Raw genomic sequence first — 6,515 nt, 5'->3', positions numbered from 1 at the left:
TCAACCTATAAAAAAGAAAAACGAAGCAACACAATATACAGTTACGTTTTAGTGTCCCAGCTGATTTGAGACTGCAGAGACTGTCAGGTAAACAACAAAGGCCAACCGATGAGATGTATATTGTTTACACATTTCACTTGCAGGGAAACGAGTTTCCTGGCTTAATTTTAAGGCTAATTGCAAAATTCATTGTTCTTAATGGTCCAGATACCTTGCCAATTCTCCCAAACTCAACAGAACTTCCACCGATTTCCACATTAATTTCATACACAAATGTTGTCATTGGTTCATCAGCGCCCTGAGTTTGCACCTGTGTATAAGTGCAGTTCTTTTTACATTTGCCGCAAGTGAACCAGTCAGTCTGGTTTCCACTGGTTTTGGTCTCTGACACTCCCTGATGGCTTCTTTGGTCAGGTTTTTCTTCATCTTTTTTGGGCTCATCACTAGCCATTTCCTCTGCTCTCATTCTAGCAAACAGGTCAGGAGGAATTTTCCCACACAGCACATTAAATTGGGATTCTTTGCATCTTTAAGATTTGATATTCTAGTTCGTTCTGGGCTTTTGTATTTCTTGTCAGTATTCCTTATTTCCTTATGTATAGCTTCCTCAATCTGAGATCCTGGTTCTTCCTCATCAGCTCCAATAGCAACATAATCATCTCCTGTCCGGAGAGCTGCAGCAAGCGTCTCCCTACACCTGAGCCGCACAGAATCAGAAGTGCTTGGTGCCCGAGGAACAGATGAAGCATAAGTACCCCGAGCGCTTGTCTCATCCTTACTGCTGCTTACATGGCTGCTGGAACAACTTTCTTCTCTAGCTCAGGGATATTCTGTGATGAAATTGCAGGTTCTTTTTTCTTTCTTTCAGGGTCTTTACCAGTTGATGGTCTATCTAATAATATTTTCCAGGATTTGATGAGCGATTTGGCTAGAGATATGACTTCTTCATCTGTACTCTGCTTGAGAATAGCATTGACAGACTTTCCAAATCTAGTGGACTGTAGTAATGCCAGGGCCATGCAAATATTCTTAAGCTCTTTTGGCATGTCTGATATGCCAGCCACATTCTTTTTCTGCACCATTTTGTCCATCTTCTTGGCAATGTGAACCACCTCATCCTCTATGACTCCCGATGGCCTCCTCTGGCCTGGCCACTGCAGACAGGAAGCAAGAGAAGCTGCACAGAAGCTAGACAAGCCACAAAGCAGATGGCCTAGGCCTTCTTCACAGACCCGGCCCGTGGCTGCTGCAGGATATTTATTTGTCTCAAGTTACTCTAACATCTCTGCTCTGAAAAATAACATGTTTAGATATGCGTGTGCCTGTCTGATCCATGGACACAAGATCTTCAACATTTGGTTTAGTCATAAGATTCCATAAGCCTTGTGGATAGTTTTATATTAATTTGACACAAGCTAAAACAGTCTTCAGAATGGAGCCTTATTTGAAAAGAAGACTCCTTTAAGATCAGGCTATAGTCAAGACTATAAGGTATTTTCTTAATTAGCAATTGATGGGAGTGGGTCCCGTCCATTGGGTTGTTGCCACCTATGTACCTGTAGTTGCTGAGTATAAGAAAGGAGACTGAAGAAGCATGAGGAGTAAGCCTGTAAGTACTCCTAAATAGCTCTCTGCAGCCTCTGCCTCAATCCCTGCCTTCAAGTTCTTCTTCTGTATGATTCTTCCCTTGACTTTTTCAATAGACAGCAATATAGGATGTGTAGGCCAAACAAACACACTCTCTTCTATTCAACTAACCTAAGACAAACGTAGGATATTGCTGTGAAAGAACTGACTGTGTGGACTTTGGCAGTGGTGGAAGGACTTTGAGAGTTTGAGCGTCACTGAAGACTCTATAAAGGCTTTGCACATTGTGATTTAAGAATCTATGGTTCTAGTTAGCTGGTGCTGAAGAGGCTGGTATGATTACCAAGACACAAGGATAACTAAAGTGAAACCTTTGCTTTGCTAGGATGCTTGATGTTGGTCAATGGCAGCTGCAATTTTAGGATTGTTAAACAGAGACTAGCATCATTGAGATGACATCTTCTGAGAAGAGATTCCTTACAGTTAGCACATAAATGCTTTCCTCAGGTGGTCAAGGTTGGTCCTTGTGCTAAGAAACAATCTTGGTAATGTATAAAAGTCTCCCACTGGTATTGAAGGCACAAGGAGGTCACTGAGATATGTTGAAGCTTGGTCGTGAGGCCATTAACATGAGGCCAGAGGAGGCCATTAGTGAAGGTGCAGCCTGTGTAGCAGTTAAGCCTCAGGACTGAAGAAAACATGAAGAGAAGCTGGAGCTTACCACCATGGAAAGAGTCCACGAGAAGCCATTGGTGAAAGTATAGTCCTGTTGTAATAGAAGATGGCAGTACCACAGGATGTTCTCCAAGATCAGCAGCATGACTGGAATGGAGGTAGCCCACACTTAGAAGAAACGCTGTGTATGCTACAGTGGGCAGAACCATGTAAGTGACCCCAGCCCTTTAGAAGAGACCAGAAAGTCAAAAGTGAATTACAGACATTGGACATTAAGTTTACACTGTTGGGGCTTGGTTTTAATTTATTCATATGGTGATTGCACCCTAGTTCTTCCCTTTGAAGTATAAAAGTATTAACATATTAACATATTTTTTATTGTACAAGAGCCCACGGTTGAGAGACTTTGAACTTTTTAAAGTGGTTTTGAATTTTAAAAGTGACTTGGGATTTTTAAAGAGACTGAATTAACATTCAGTATCTGAAAAAAGTTTGTGGGATATTTTATGTTTGTAAATTGTTTTATATTGTGATATTCATATTCATGTGTGATCTTGAGGATGAGAAAGAAAGAGAAGGCTGAGGCTTAACAGTGACAAGGGAAGAACTGTGCCGGCAAGTTTCATGTCAACTTGACCCAACCTATAGTCATCTGAGAGCAGGGAATCTCAATTGAGAAAATGATTCCATAAGATCTGGCTGGAAGCAAGCCTATAGGGCATTTTCTTAAATAGTGATTGAAGGAGTCAGAGGTGGGGGGCTTGCTTTGTGAGGGTTGCTACTCCTGGACTAGTGGTCTTGGTGGGCTCATGCAAAGGTAGCCCCCCCCAAGAAATCATCCCATGTATCAAATATCATATAACCAAGGTCTATTTGGGGGAAGGGAGGTGAGTGAGGGCTTACACAACTGATAGAAACAGACAGATGAGAGAAGAACCATGAAAACAGAGAAGGGAGGACAGGGAAGAAGAAGAAGAAGAAGAAGAAGAAGAAGAAGAAGAAGAAGAAGAAGAAGAAGAAGAAGAAGAAGAAGAAGAAGAAGAAGAAGAAGAAGAAGAAGAAGAAGAAGAAGAGAGTCCTTTCATATGCCAGGGCACCTGAACCTAACAGTGGCAGATAATGGTGGTAGGTGATGACCTAAGCTATTGCTAGGTACCTTGGGGGGAGCCTAGTAGAATCTTCTGTAAGGTAAAAACAGTCAGAGGATTGAAGTACAGGATATATAAGCCAAATAAAACCTTCTCTTACCTAGTTGCTTTTTGTCACGGTGTTTCATCACAGCAAAAGTAACCCTAAGAGAGGCCTCTTCTTGATCACACTTTGGCAAGTTCTCCACAGTTCTCTGCAATGCTAACAATGCATCCAGGCTAGAAAAGCTCCAAAATCCAGTACAAAATTCAGCTGTGATCCAGAACAAAGGTGATAAAGTTTCATTGACAGCAATCATCAAACAAATCATCAAACACCTACCTTCTTAAAGTGTCATTTTAAAAATACAACAGATAACATACGTGTCCTTACACCATGGTTCTTTTGCACAATCTGCACATTATTTCAATATTTCAAGGTAGGTCTCAAAAAGTAAAAGAAAAATACATCTGCAGAGAGAAAGCAAACAGAATAATAGATTGCTTAGGATACAAATATTGTAAAAATATGACAGGAAATCTAAGTAGCTATGATTAATATATTAAGACCTACCTAGAAAAAGTGAATAGCATGCAGGTATGAGCTTATAATTTAAGTATCAAAGCAAACACTGTGGGAAAAGACATTGTACGCAAACAAGAACAAATGTCTTTGGGATGTTCATCACAAGGCAGAACACGGCGGGGGGGGGAATAAGTGAGCGGAAAGATATGTCAAGATAAATCTTCCTTATGGTGTGGGCAGGGTAACATCCTAGGAAAACAGATACAGAACAAGACACTTAATAAGTATAATTTCACACCATATATATGAAAGAGTGAGAAAGAAAATTCTTTAGTATTAGAGTTCAGGTACTTCTGGTAATTTGCCACAGACAATAACTCATAGATTTGGGAAGCTCAGATATTGAGTGAGAAAGTAACTGTCAGTGTGTTACTATACTGTAGCTTGTCAGCAATAGTATCAGAGAGAGTCAGAGTTGGACCTTTTCCTTAAAACACCTCACCGCATGAAAGGCAGAAGCTGCCCAGTTCTAATTTCTAGTAAAAGAATGAGACCCACGAACATTTCTCACCTGAGAATGACATGAAATCCAAGCTTTCTGAAGGGAACCTTATTTGCCCTCAGATTGCCAGGAAAAAATAAACATCTGAAAGATGTTTGACACAAACAGAACAATAATTTTATTTTTTTAAATTATAGGACATCCATCTTATTATGTTTACCTTTGTGTTAATTACTTAAAATTAGGTAAATGAAACATTGCTGTTTAAATCAAGAGAAAATAATCATTTCATTAAAAACATTTGCTAAAAACCAAAACAGAAATGTCAGAAAAATTGTAAACGGCCTTCTGATCAAAATCAATTAGTGCCTTAGTTACACTTTTATTGCTATGAAGAGATATTATGACTGTGTCAACTCTTATAAAGGAAAACATTTAATTGGTGCTGGCTTAGAGCTTCGGACGCTTTGTGCATTGTTTTGGCAAGAAACACAGTGCCTTTCAGGAAGACATGGTGCTGAAGAAGAAGCTTAGAATTCTCCATTTTCCTTCACAGGCACCAGAAGGAGACGGTGTGCCACATTGGATCATACCTTGATCTTAGGAAACCACAAAGTTTATGTCCACAATCACATACTTCCTCCAACAATGTTACACCTTCTAACAGCGCCAATGGTGTACACCAATCACTCAAACACATGAGTTTATAATGCCACACCTATTCAAAACAGCATAATTAGGGAAGATTCGTCTACAATGATAATGGTTGGCATGTGGTTTATTTCTAGAAATAACTAATATTAGAAAGAAGCACAGAAGCAACTTCTGTACTATCAGTTGTACTCCTTGTAGACAGATGGAACTATCTTTGTGTTCAGGTTTTTCAAGTAAATCGAGAGTCATAGCTAGTATGTCATTTACGTGAGTTAAGAACTCTTAGTGAACTAATATACGAAGTTAGAAATGACAATTTTCTCATGCTACTTATTTAGAACCTATAAATAGAGGTCAGAAGCATCCGGAAAATGTTAGTAAGGCTACATAGTGGTTTGAGTAAGAGTAGTCCCATAGTCTTATATATTTGAATGCTTAGTCATCAACAACTATCACCATTTGGATGGGATTAGGAGGAATGGCTTTAATGAAGGGATTGTGTGATTGTAAGATAAGTTGTGAAGTTTCAAAGTCCAAGTCAGGTCTGTCTGTGTCTCTTTCTTCCTGTTGCCTGAACTCCCAGCTAGTTCTCTGCACTGTGTTGCTGAGAGCAACCATGTTTCCCATCTTGCTGATAATAGATTAAATCTCTGAAACTCTAAGTGAGCCCCAGTTAAAGGTTTTAGTTTGTAAGAGTTGCCATGGTCAGAGAATCTCTTCACAGCAATAGAACACTGTCTAAGATGGGCTGAGAGATTTGTTTGCAAAAGGAAAAAATAGAACAGGGTAAGACTATTTGATTAGCCCACACATCCTGTCCTGAACACTTGGGAGATCATACCTTTTCCACCCTTCAAGGACAATGAAAGAGTGTAACTTGGTATTTGTTGGTTCCCCAATTGTAGATTCACAAAGGTGGAATCTTTTAGATCCTCTTCCTTGCCTTGCAAATAACAGGAGCATGTATATGATGACATGCTGATGAGGACAGTAGCTCTCATTGTACCTCAGGGAGTGCAGAGAAGGAAAGCTGGAAACCTGTGCATCTCAATTATTCTGTTTCTGAGAAGAATCCTTCCTAACAAGGGCTAAGGATGAGTCACCAATTATTGCTGTAATCACAAGGTAAGCTCTAATTTCCAGGTACTGCAGAGGTTTTGAATTACAAGAATGCAAGACTGAAAAATGTGCACAATGCAGAAGTAAACACTTTCTCAAAAATATTCTTTTTCTTCTGTTCTAAATGTCTAAATTTCGGTTCTTCTCCATTACTTCAATTCCATTTGTAGTATTGTTTTCTGTATCAATGGTCATCTAAACATTGTCAGCTAAAGAAATTGTCACCCTTAAAAGGGGGGGCAATTGCATACAACTCATCTTTTATTATCTATGACCACTCAAAGGAGTTGTCACCCTCAATGGGGATGGGAACTGTTGCATTCAA

At 39.6% G+C, this 6,515-nt stretch overlaps 1 pseudogene; it reads right to left on the bottom strand.

The window, feature by feature from the left end:
* Window positions 1-230: 230 nt before the first annotated feature.
* LOC116907860 lies at window positions 231-1,118 on the bottom strand (annotated as a pseudogene).
* Between the last annotated feature and the right edge of the window lie 5,397 nt (window positions 1,119-6,515).

The sequence above is a fragment of the Rattus rattus genome, chromosome 8 (assembly GCF_011064425.1).
Source record: "Rattus rattus isolate New Zealand chromosome 8, Rrattus_CSIRO_v1, whole genome shotgun sequence".
Taxonomy (NCBI): Eukaryota; Metazoa; Chordata; class Mammalia; order Rodentia; family Muridae; genus Rattus; species Rattus rattus.
Note: the sequence above shows the minus strand (reverse complement) of the source record. Positions and strands in the feature narration are given on the sequence as shown.